Raw genomic sequence first — 13009 nt, 5'->3', positions numbered from 1 at the left:
CAGTTGTTCTGTTACTCATCCTGGTTGAGAAGTCTATGATGTGCAAGATGATTTACTGGGGTGCTGAAGGAAAATATTAGAACTTCTATTTCATTTACTTTCTATTGCATGCTTAAAAAGTTTCTACTTATATATGTATCAATGCTATATTTAATGTTGATATAGTAAAACATGTACAATTTGCAAATAAATACATTTACACGTTTGAGGGTTTGTTAAAAATGGTTTCCAAATCAAAAACTTTGGAGACAACTGCTTCAAACAATTGATTATGAGTGAGAGAACTCAAGTGTCCACCCAAACAAGTCTTCTCTGGTTGAGGTAATGACTAGAGAAAAGTTACACCATGGATGATGACTCATTTTGACCTACTTTGTTTCCTTCTTAGAGGTGTATTACTATTTACTGGTCTTGTGTCATCGTTTGTGGGAATATGATCTTTCCAGGTAAGCTGCAGCTGTCTCCCTGCTGAATACACATGCACATACATGCCCCAACTGCAGAGGACAGCATCTGGGAAGCTCTCAAGCCTTAAAATGGCTGATCATTATTTCGTGGTTCCTATATGCTATACTTTTATAGATGCTTTGTAAAAAAGCAATGGATTGTCTTAACTTGAAGAAGAAGAAAACAATCCTATCTAATAAAAGAGTAATATGCAAATTGACCATCACTCCAATACACAAGATGGCTGCCCCCATGTGGCCAAAGATGGCTGCCCCCATGTGGACACAAGATGGCCACCACAAGATGGCCAGCAGGGGAGGGCAATTGGGAGGGACCAGGCCTGCAAGGGAGGGCAGTTGGGAGTGATCAAGCCTGCAGGGGAGGGCAGTTAGGGGTGACCAGGTCGGTAGAGGAGGGAAGTTGGGGGTGACCGGGCCTGCAGGGAAGGGCATTTGGGGGGGACCCAGGCCTGCAGGGGAGAGCAGTTGGGGGGTACCAGGCCTTCAGGGGAGGGCAGTTAGGGGTGGCCAGGCCTGCAGGGGAGGGCAGTTAGGGGTGACCAGGCCTACAGGGGAGGGCAGTTAGGGGCAAACAGGCTGGCAGGGAAGCAGTTAGGCATCAATCAGGTTGGCAGGGGAGTGGTTAGGGGGTGATCAGGTTGGCAGGCAGAAGTGGTTAGGGGCAATCAGGAAGGCAGGCAGGCGAGCAGTTAGGAGCCAGCAGTCCTGGATTGTGAGAGGGATGTCCGACTGCCCGTTTAGGCCCGATCCTACCGGTAGTCAGTAAACGGGCAGTCGGACATCCCTCGAGGGGTCCCAGATTGGAGAGGGTGCAGGCTGGGCTGAGGGACACACAACCCTGTGCACGAATTTCATGCACCGGGCCTCTAGTAAGTAATAATTAATAAACAAATGATTTTAAAAACAATAGAAAAAGGTAAAGAGAGAGAAGTAACCCTTCCAAGTAAATATTGGAGCATTCAACACCCACACATTTCTTTTTATCTTTTCCAAAACCTCACAAACAGTAAATTAATGTTTTTAAAGGGAAGAAATAATAGAGACAAAACATTTTTAAAAGTTTTCATAGCAACAAAATTTCAAACTCTGGAAAGAAATGTAGCCAATGACATAGCAGACTTGGGAAAACTGAATCCTAAACTAGCAGTGGGGAATTCGAGAAACCTCCCAGAATCCCCCGAAGGCACAGGAATATCTCTGGAAGTGAGGTGGGGCATGCTAAAACCGGAAGTGGCTTAAAGTCTATTTAGGAAGCAATTAGACTCCCAGCTCTTCTTCCCTCTGCACAGTCATGCCAGTGCCCCTTGCACCACCGCAGAGAGACGAGAACAGAAGGTCTGTGGGCTGGAGGGCACCAGGCAGAGTTGAGGACTGGATGCTGTGTCAAAAACGGAGGGCTAAGTGAATAGATGGAGACTCAGGGCTCTTTCTCCAGTAGGCTCCCACAGTGCCTGCAGCCAGAATTAAAATCTTCAGGCATGAGCCTGGAGGAGTCCTCTCTGGGGAATTTGGTCTTCCCAGGAGGGAAAACTTAAAGGTGTTAGTATGGAGTCCTCCAATCAAACAGCCTGCCCAGGACGTAGTGAAGTCTCTGGTTAATGAGCCCTTTAAGGTTCAGACCTGCACTCAGCTTTTCAGCCCCCGTTCTTAAAGAGGAGCAGACAAGCAAGGCTCATCAGACATGAGGAAAGCCTCTCACATGAAACACAGAGACCAAAATGAATAGAAAGAAGCGAATTGGAGGAAAGATGGACCATGCAGGTTGAAGAAAATGTCAAATGCTCATTAGTTAATATCCTCAGAGCTAAGATATGTAGCCATCAAATTAGAAAAAGGGAGCATTCAGGGAATAAATAAAACCTCTTGGAAATTAGAAATATAATAATAAAAATATAGAAAATATTTGAAAAATAAAAATATTTTCTAATATTAGAAAATAAACATTCAATAAAAATATTAGAAAATATTAGAAAGATGAGTAAACCATCCTGAAATTGGAGAGCAAAATGGACTAATGAAAAATGTGGAGCCTATAACAGGAGATCTAATATGTGAAAATAAGATTTCTAAAAAGAGAGAACAGAGAAACCAGGGGAAAGAAATCATTAAAGACATAATTCAAAATATTTCCCACAACAGCGGAGTGTGCATTCTGAAATGAAAGGGTCACCAAATATTTGCACAAAGATTGAAAATAGACCCACATCAAGGCATGCTAGGCTAAAATCTCAGAACAATGGGGAGAAGGCAAAGATGCTACAAGCTTCCGTAATGGGGAAGGAAATAATCAGAATGGTTTCAGACTTCTCAACAGCAACCTTGGAGGCCAGATGGCAACAGTCTTCAAATTTCTCAGGAAATTACTATATTTCCAATTGAGCATTCTCTACTCAGCCTACACTATTTTTACTGTTTCAATGTCAGGGTAGATTAAGATCAGACATGCAGGACCTCAAATATTTATATTCCATTTCTCTGCCTCAAGAAGGCCCCAGAACACGAGTCAAAATGTGGAGCAAATAAAAAAAGTGCACTAAGGAGTGAGGCAGAGAACCCTGGGACCTGCCTCAAGTCCAGATTGCTGCATGCAAGGCTTTGGGAGAGATTGTTGGAGAAACTGGTGAAATTATTGGAATATTTGAAGATTCTGAATGTCTTGAGGACAAATAGCACATATAAGTATGTAGAAAATAAAGCAAACAAAAACTCAAACATTTATTAGCTCTGGAGATGACAAAAAGGTGTTCAGGTAAGGAAGAGTTATCATAATTTATTATAGTTCAGTTTTGAATAGTGTTTTATAGTCACAATAATGCAAACACTGAATATTTACCAAACCAAGGTTACAGCATAACTGTGTCGGAAGAGTGGGGGATGGGGAAGGATGAGAATGTATGCTGAGGCCAGCAACAGGAAGAAAGATACAAATCCCTATCTTCCATCAGGGTGACAAATCAGATAACGGCTAACATTGAAAAAGTGAGGCATAGTATTTCAAGCATGTTAATTTAGAGACCTCAAGGTACATACCAAAAAGAATCATCTTGTGGAATCTGGTGAGAAGGAGCTTGGTTTTCACAGCAAGCCTGGTAGAACTATGTGACATTTTTATATCATGTGCATGTATAACTCTGGGAGAAAAAGAGAAAAACAAAAAAGTACCAATAAAACTTTCTTCAGGACAAAAACAAAGGAAATCTCCTTTCCTCTCTGGGTTCTAATTTCCCCAGCCTTGCTTGCTAGAGACCCCATTGCTCCTGTGAATCCTCCCAAAAGTACTCTTTGGCCGCATCCTTAGGCTTGCTTCGTAAACTGCAGTACTGACTGAATCCTGAGATCCACCGTGATCTCTAGTCAGGATTCTTGAAGCTGATGCCTCTAGGTTGCTTTCATTTTTTGAAGCTCCCAAAACATTAAAAAAGGAAGAGTTACAAGAAGAGGATTGTCAAACTGTGGTGAACTTCACATGTGTACATTAACAAATAAGCACCTCAATCAGATACCAACCCGAGGTCAAAATTGTGAATTTCAGGGCTTCTGTGATGTGGGGCCCAGGCCAAGTGGTCTTCCTGCTCCCTCCAGCATCTCCCCGCACCCGCCCAACTCCGTGATCAGCCTTCCCTCAGGATCCTTTTCTAATTTTACAAAGTTTTCCCCACCCCTCCTGTTATTGTGCTGATTTCCTTCCTTTCTACAGAATGTGTATTCTTCTGCATTTGCCTTCACTGAACTTCATTCAGTTCCCAGCAACTCCTCCAGCACTTCCTCACTCTGCTGTCCCCTGTCCTTCGAGTCAATATGCTCTCTGTCCTAGCAACCCTCTTGAATTAGTTAAAATGCTCTCCTCCGCCTGTTTTCCATTTTGGCACCACATTCACATCTAATGAGCATGTTCACCATTCCATTATTCAGGTTAATGATGAAACGTTACATCACCAGGCCCAGTCTCTGTGGACACCACGTTTGTTCGGTCCTCCCAGGTTAATAATAATAATCTACTGTACTCATTCTTTAGGCATCTAGCCACTTGTAATTATGTGATTAGAATTTAAATTTTAGACCAGTGGTTTGCAAACCTGGCTGCATACTAGAGAGACCAAGGGAGATTTTAAAAATATGGGTCTTGGCTCTTACAACAATCCTATGGTAAAAACTTGGCTGATAAATGAGCCTGGTTATCTTAGATACAGCATTTCCTTTGTCTCTTCTAAAAGAAGAAAAGTAAAATACATATTAACGATGGCTAGCAGGGCCTTGTAAAAAAGTGACAGGCTGTCAGATTTAAAGTTCTAGTTTTCCTTTTCTTGCATTCTAAAGAAAAAAATGGAGTTGTATTACTTGTCTATTCCTGTTATAAAAAATGACCACAAATTTAGTGACTAAAAAAAACACACGTATTATCTTACAACTTTGGAGGCCAGAAGTCTGATCCGGGTCTCCCTGGGCTAAAATCAGGGTGTCCGTAGGGATGTGTTCCTTCTGGAGGCTCTAGGGGAGTCCATTTTCTTGCCTTTTCCGGCTTCGACAGGCCACCTATGTTTCTTGGCTGATGGTCCCATTTCTCCAGCAACCTGGAGTCCTTCTCATGCTATTATCCCTCTGGCTCTTTCCTACCACTCTCTCCTGTTTTTAAGGGCCCTTGTGATTGCCCTGGGCCCACCCAAATAATCTAGGATAATTTCCCCAAGGTCAGTTGGTTAGCAACCATTTGTTTTTGCCATATAACCTAACAGGGAGTAGGGCATGGACATCATTGGAGTAGGGGACATTACTCTGTTTATCACTGGAGCATATTCTGTTTTCTCCTAATAATTTCCAGGTAATATATGAGTAAATATAGAACACCCTGCTAGAGTTGTAGATAAAGTTTCTAGCCCCGTGAGCACAGTGACACACCCTGCTTCATCACAAGAGGTTTACTTTCCAGGCTAATGAGCATGATGTGATCAGGGTCTGCTCCCACCTGTGCTGCGGAGCGATGGTCCACCCTGGGCGCTGATGAACACCTCATTCAGCCAGTAGCCCCCCTCGTGGGGTCACTGTGTTCAATGTAAGCTGGAAATCTCTTTCCCATAGGGACTAGGGGAGGGAGGGCCTGGGATAGTAGCAATAAGATCATCTCTGGGTTAACCTCAGTTGGCTCCCTATTTCTATGGCTGCACAAAGGAAACTAAGCCATAGCTCCCATTGAATCAGAAGCTCAAGGGGTGTGGCCCCAAAATCTGTTCTTTAAAACTCCCAGTTTGATTTTGTGTACAGTCAGGTTTGGGAACAACTGATTTAGATAATATGTTTTAGTTTAATGAATATATTGTAAGGATTAAAATTTAAACCTTGCTAAAGTCAAGGCATACTAGCAGCTTCTATTACTTTTTTGAAGAATGTCAGATTTTGATATATTATTAACAAACTAGAGGCCCAGTGAATGATTGAATCATGCATGTGTAGGGTCCCCTACACGCTTTCGCTTTTCGCAGTGGAGCTGGGTGCCTGTCTGCTGGTGCACCAGGCCTTTCAGAAGCCTCCGCCGAGCCGGAGGCTTCTGAAAGGCCTGGTGCCAGAGCAGACAGGCACCCAGCTCCCACGCTTTTGATGGTCCGCGGCTGCTGAGGGGGGCTGCCGCGGACACCTGGCTACCCTGCCGTTGAGAGGCGCAGCTGGGTGTCCATGGCAGGCCCCCTCAGTGGCCGCGGATCTGGCCGTTGAGAGGCACAGGGGGCGGGAGTCCCACCCCCTGCACCTCTCAACAGCAGGGTAGCCCCCCTCAGTGGCAGCGGATCCGTGCCTCTCAATGGCCGGATAGGCCACCCCAAGTCCCGCCCCCCAGCCTCCCACCGCCCAATCGTGGGCATAGCAGAGTGATGGTAATTTACATGTTACTCTATTATTAGATAGGATATTATATAGAAATATAAATATATTAATATGCACATGTGTATATTAATATATCTTATCTAATAAAAGAGTAATATGCAAATTGACCATCACTCCAACACACAAGATGGCCTCCCCCATGTGGTCAAAGATGGCTGCCCCCATGCAGACACAAGATGGCTGCCACAAGATGGCCTGCAGGGGTGGGCAGTTGTGGGGTCCAGGCCTGCAGGGGTGGGCAGTTGGGGGGGACCAGGCCTGCAGTGGAGGGCAGTTGAGGGGGACCAGGCCTGCAGGGGAGGGCAGTTGGGGGGACTAGGCTTGCAGGGGAGGGCAGTTGGGGGGTGACCAGGCCTGCAGGGGAGGGCAGTTGGGGACAACCAGACTGGCAAGGGAGGGCAGTTAGGGGTTCTGGGGCCAGCAGGGGAGGGTAGTTAGGGTGATCAGACCTGCAGGGAAGGACAGTTAGGGGTGACCAGGCCGGCAGGGGAGGGCAGTTAGGGGCAATCGGGCTAGCAGGGGAGCAGTTAGGCGTCGATCAGGCTGGCAGGTGAGTGGTTAGGGGGTGATCAGGCTGGCAGGCAGAAGCAGTTAGTGGCAATCAAGCAGGCAGGCAGGTGAGTAGTTGGGAGCCAGTAGTCCTGGATTGTGAGAGGGATGTCCAACAGTTGGACATCCCTCGAGGGGTCCCAGATTGGAGAGGGTGCAGGCTGGGCTGAGGGACACCCTCTTCCCCCCGTGCACGAATTTCGTGCACTGGGCCTCTAGTATATTTATAAGTATATACTAATAGATATAACGTGTAATATATTAATATATACATGTTATTATTATATATTACTCTCTAGTAGAAGGAAATCAGATTAAAAGGATGATTTATTTAAGAAAATCCAATGGATTAAAATCAGATTTATAAAAATATAATAATAATTAGGGACTAGTGATTCATATTACAAAAGTAATTCACAGTATTATTATTTTCCCCAAAAAATATGTTTTTATTTATTTCAGAGAGAGGAAAGGAGAGGGAGTGAGAGATAGAAACATCAGTGATGAGAAAGAATATTTTTTAAAAAAACCAAAATACTGACTTAACCAAAATAAAAGGATTTTTTAAATTTAGTATCTGAGAAATTTGAAGGAAAGCAAACTAGGATGTATATTGTGGCTTGATAGTCATCAGTAATCCGGGGAACTTCTCTATATCTGATTTATTATACTAGTTTTTGGTTTCTTTTTTTTTTTTTTTAAATATATTTTATTGATTTTTTACAGAGAGGAAGGGAGAGGGACAGAGAGCTAGAAACATCGATGAGAGAGAAACATCGACCAGCTGCCTCCTGCACACCCCCTACCAAGGATGTGCCCGCAACCAAGGTACATGCCCTTGACCGGAATCGAACCTGGGACCCCTCAGTCCGCAGGCCGACGCTCTATCCACTGAGCCAAACCGGTTTTGGCTAGTTTTTGGTTTCTATTTTCAAAGGCATCTCATTATTTCAGGATGGCTGCTGGAGTTTTAGTAATTTCCATATCCCAGACTACAGATAGGAGAAAAGAAGGTGGAGTCAGTTCCCTTTAAGGAGCCTTTCTAATTTCTTCACAAGACTTCCACTTAATCTTGTTGTCCAGAACTTCGTCATGGTTACAGCTATGCAAGGAAGGCTAGGGAATGTCGTCTCTATTTCAGACTGGAGGCCCAGCCTTAGCGCTGCTGAGGAGGTGAGAGAGGCTCCCGCCACCGCCGCTGCGCTCACCAGCTCTGAGCCCGGCTTCTGGCTGAGTGGAGTTCCCCCTGTGGGAGTGCACTGACCACCAGGGGGCAGCTCCTGCGTTGTGCATCTGCCCCCTGCTGGTCAGTGCACATCATAGCGACTGGCTGTTCTGCCGTTCGGTTAATTTGCATATTAGGGTTTTATTAGATAGGATAGCTAAATATCAGGGTTCTGTTACTAAGAGAGAAGAGGAGAGTGGATATCAGGTAGGGATTTAGCAGTCTTTGCCACAATAGCCCTGACCTTTCCCTGAGTTGAGGACTTAGATATCTCAGTGCCCATAATATCCCCATTTGTATGTAAAATGGGCATCTACACTAATAAAAGAGAAACATGCAAATTACTGTCACTCTGCTACGCTACCAGCCAATCAGAGTGAGTATGCAAATTAACCTGAAAACATGGCGTCAGCCCCATCCCCCCTGCACCCCCCCGCCGTTCCGGGCCTGTGGGGGTTCGAGAAGTTGGGCGCCAGCGCCTGAGGCTGGTTGCAGCCAGGGAGATGAAGAAGCTGCCTGCCCTGTGATCCCAGGCCGCAGCCAGCCGGAGAAGTCACCCACACTGCATCCCAGGGAAGATGGAGAAGCTGCCCGCCTGTGGTCCAGGTGCCAGCAACTGCGGCTGGCTACAGCCTGGTAGATGGAGAAGCCGCCCACCCCGCAGTCCTGGGCACCAGTACCTGTGGCTGGCTGTGGCCTGGGAGACAGAGAAGCCGCCCACCCCGCGGTCCCGGGCCACCGGCACTTGAGGCTGCAGCCCAGGCGAAGCCACCTGCCCACAATCCCCCACAGCTGCAGCTGGCTTGGGTGCCTATGGCTGACCCGAGGGAGGGAAGCCCGGATACTGGGTGCCTGTGGTCAGCTGGAGGAGGGAATCCTGGGTCCTGGATGCAGGGCTGAGGAAGAGGTGGTTAGGGGCAATCAAGCCAGGAGGGGAGCAGTTAGGGACAATCAGGCTGGCAGGCAGAAGCAGTTAGGGGCAATCAGGCAGGAAGGAGAGCGATTAGGAGCCAGCAGTTCTGGATTGTGAGAGGGATGTCCGACTGCCGGTTATCCCCTGAGGGGTCCCAGATTGGAGAGGGTGCAGGCCAGGCTGAGGGACACCCCCCCCCCCCATGCATTAATTTCATGCACCGGGCCACTAGTTTCAAACTAACTTGGACAAACCTCTTGATTCACCCCACCCTCAAACCTGCCCATCCCCAATACTTTCCATTTCAGTAAATGGCTTCACCTCATTGCTTACACTGGAAACTTGAAGTCATTTAATTTTCTGAGTAATTAAAACTCAAACATACTGAAAAGGAGAGCAGTCAAATGAATATCCATAAATTCATCACCTACCATGTTTGTCTTAGCTATTTTTTTGTCACGCTGAAGTATTTTAAAGAATTATCAGTGTGACATTTTCTTAAATTTCTGTTTGCATCTCAAAAATATAAATCCATTTTTGTACATATGTACAATACTATTATCACCCTTATTAACATAAAAAATTCTTAACTTCTCTCTTTTCCTCATCCTCCACAATTAATCAATCGGCAAGTGATGTCAGCTCTCCAAAACTCCTCATTCTCTCCAATGCTACCCCATCCCAGCCACTGCCATCCCTTACTCAGACTTCTGCTTTAGATTCTTCCCTCTGTTTTGCACACAGTACCAAACTGGTCTTTTAAAAACTTAAACCATGTTGCAGTGCTTACTTGATCAAATCCCTCCAGTGATTTCCCTTTGTGATTAAATAGAATCCAGACTTTTAAAAGACCTACTTGATCTGACTCTTGCCTACCTTTCTCAGCTCTTCCCTTCTCCTCCTCACGCCTATCCCTTATTTTGTTTCTTTGAACATCAGAGTCATTCCTGCCTGGCTTTTGTATTTGTTCTACCTCTGCTTGGAGTGTTTTCTCAAGATCTTTGTGTGACTGGTTCCTTCTTGTCATCACTCAAGTCTTACTTCACATGTCATTTGCTCAGGGAGAATTCCTCTGTCCATCCTATCTAGAACAGTGTCCTCCTACCCCACCCCCCCAATCCATCTTCAATCAACTCATAGTTTATTATCCTATTTTATTTCATGTGCCATTTTTTTTGCTATTTTAAATTATATTATTTATTACTTTACCTATTTATGACCTGTCTTCCTGTTGTGAATGTAAGCTCCACAACAGTGCCTAGGACAATGCATGATGCCAAATATACAATCAGTAATAATGTTGGAAAACAAATCAATAAATTGATCTCTGGATATTGACAAACTTTGCTTTGAATTTCAGCATGACAGATATACTATATCAGTATCAGTAGAAGTTGAGATAGAGAGTAGCTCAATGGCCAGAAAAATGCCTGTTCTGGGCAGAAAAACACATAGCTTGGTTACAAGAACTTTACTGTATCTTTAAAATATATTTTTATTGATTTCTGAGAGGAAGGAAGAGGGTGAAAGAGATAGAAACATCAATGATGAGAGAAAATCACTGATTGGCTGCCTCCTGCACACAACCCCACTGGGGATTGAGCCTGCAACCCAAGCATGTGCCCCCCACTGGGAATTAAACTGTGTCCTCCTGGTTCATAGGTTGATGCTCAACCACTGAGCCACACTGGCTTGGCTTCACTGTATCTTGATGATCTTTCAGGCTCTGTGAATCCTGCTGCTATTTAAGAATGTCTTCTAGGCCTGGCCAGTGTGGTTAGAGCATTGCCCCCTGCACTAGAAGGTTGTGGATTTGATTCCCAGTCAGGGCACATACCTAGGTTTCAGGTCCAATATCTGGTAGGAGTGCGTAGGAGAGGCAACAGATCAATGTATCTCTCTAATCCTCTCTCTCTCTCTCTCTCTCTCTCTCTCTCTCTCTCTCTCTCATTTCCTCTCTCTCTAAAATCAATAGAAAAGAATGAATGTCTTCTAGCTTCCTGTGCAGCTTCACAATGACCTCAATATCAAAGATCACTTATCCGTTCTGTGCGTGGGAAAAGAACCTAACCAACACATTTCCTGAGCCATTTCGCTAAGTTGATTCAACAATCATTCATTAGCATTTGCTATTGGTCATCCATTCAATACCTGAGCACTCCTCTCTCTGCTGGGAATTCCCCAGTTACATCTCTAATCTGACCTGTTTTCAGAGGTACCAGCTATAACTTTTGAGGCCCCACTGGCACCACAAAAGAGCTACCTTCCAAACAAACTCATGATTTCCTACCTTTCTCTTCACTCATACCCTCTCTGGCACAAATCTGTAACCCCTCTAGTGTTCCTTGTCTCTGCTAATGACATAGCTACTCCCTGTCACTTGGGCTAGAAATCTGGGAATGATTGATATCTACATCTGTTTTTATCAACTTTCACAGCTAATCAGATTTGTCCCCTTCATTCTCCTTATAGTGGCTTTCAAGACTCCAAGTGACCTGATCCTCCCCCTTACTTCTCTTCCCTCAACTACTCTACCGGAGCTCACTCTGATCCCAGCCACATTGGCCTCTTCGCCTTTCCTTCAACAGGACAGATACAATTCTATCCAGGGCTGTTGCATTTGCTGTTTCTTTAGCTTGGAATGCTTTTCTCAATTTCTATCTCTCATCTTCCTCACATCATTGCTCAAATATCCCTGTGCCATCTTTTCTAATCACCTTATTTAAACTCTAAGAACCTGATAACTGACTTTCCTTAACTCCTTCCACTGTTTTATTTTCTCCATAGCTGTCTAATATGTTATATAATTTATTTGTTATTTTTATTTTTTTATATCCCCTTTCCCACCTTGCAATCCACACTGCAGAATGTGTGCACCACAGGGGCAGACATTTTTATTCGTAAGGCTCACAATAGTGCTTGGCACATAGTAAACATTCAATAAGTATGTGTTTAATTAAGTACTCAATCTCTCCCTATCATCATTTTTTACACGATTTTAAGACTTTATTTTTAAAACAGGTCACAACACTAAGCGTTTGGCCCATTCTGACATTATACAAACTACAAATGCTTGCTCAGCAGCCGAGGAGCACTCTTTAGTAGAATATTTATATTAAACAAACATTCAAATAGTTCCCATAATCTGCTATTATTCTAATCTTGCTACAATGCTGCATCATAGGCATATGATTCTGACCTACATGGGCCGTTTGGAACTGCCATCTGGCATGACCTTTAACTATTAAGTTCTGTTTCTTGGCCTTCTCAGACATTAAGGGCTTAGACTTGTCAGAGAGGTGGTGTCCTCAGTTACCCCAACTATTCTTTGTCCTTGCCACCAAAGGCAGTATCCTGTACCTTCTGGAAAAGCAGAAAAACCCCATCCTCCAAGAACATGGTGGAGATGAAATCTTTCAAGTCTTCCTGATCTTTTTCTTTCCATTTTCTACTTGCACCATATTATCCCTTCCTCTTTTCTATCCTATCTAATAAAGAGGGACTATGCTAATTGACCATCACTCCATCACAAAGATGGCTGTACCCACAGCTGAAGCCAAGTTCCCATAAGGAGCCTTAACGAGCAATCAGCAGGGACCTGAGGCTACGCCCTCCCCTGCCCCATGGGGCTTGACAGGGGACCTCAGGCTGCGCCCCTACCCGGCAGGCATGACAGGGGACCTAAGGCCATGCCCCCCGCCCAGTGGGGCTTGACGGGGGACCTCAAGGTGCGCTTCCCGTCCTGGTGCTGGGCTAGGGGACCTCAGGCTGCTTCCCCCGCCCAGTGGGGCTTGACAGGGGACCTCAGACCGCACCCCCCACCCAGCGGGGCTTGACAGGAGACCTCAGGCCGGGCCCCCAGTCCCAGCACCGGGCCAGGGGACCTGAGGCTGTGCCCCCCTGCCTGGCTGGGCTTGACAGGGGACCTCAGGCCATGGCCCCCACCCAGCAGGGCTTGACAGGGGACCTCAAGGTGCACCC

General features: G+C 45.4%; 1 long non-coding RNA gene across 1 annotated transcript in view; it reads left to right on the top strand.

Annotated features, from left to right (window-relative positions):
- The window catches only part of LOC307104620, a 186116-nt gene extending 176903 nt beyond the window's left edge, over window positions 1-9213 (top strand). Inside the window, exon 3 of the long non-coding RNA XR_013813917.1 lies at window positions 9133-9213. This is a non-coding gene — a long non-coding RNA (uncharacterized lncRNA). The remainder of the gene's footprint in view (window positions 1-9132) is intronic.
- The last annotated feature ends 3796 nt before the right edge of the window (window positions 9214-13009 follow it).

Source organism: Cnephaeus nilssonii (genome assembly GCF_951640355.1).
Source record: "Cnephaeus nilssonii genome assembly, chromosome: 8".
Classification (NCBI taxonomy): Eukaryota; Metazoa; Chordata; class Mammalia; order Chiroptera; family Vespertilionidae; genus Cnephaeus; species Cnephaeus nilssonii.
Note: the sequence above shows the minus strand (reverse complement) of the source record. Positions and strands in the feature narration are given on the sequence as shown.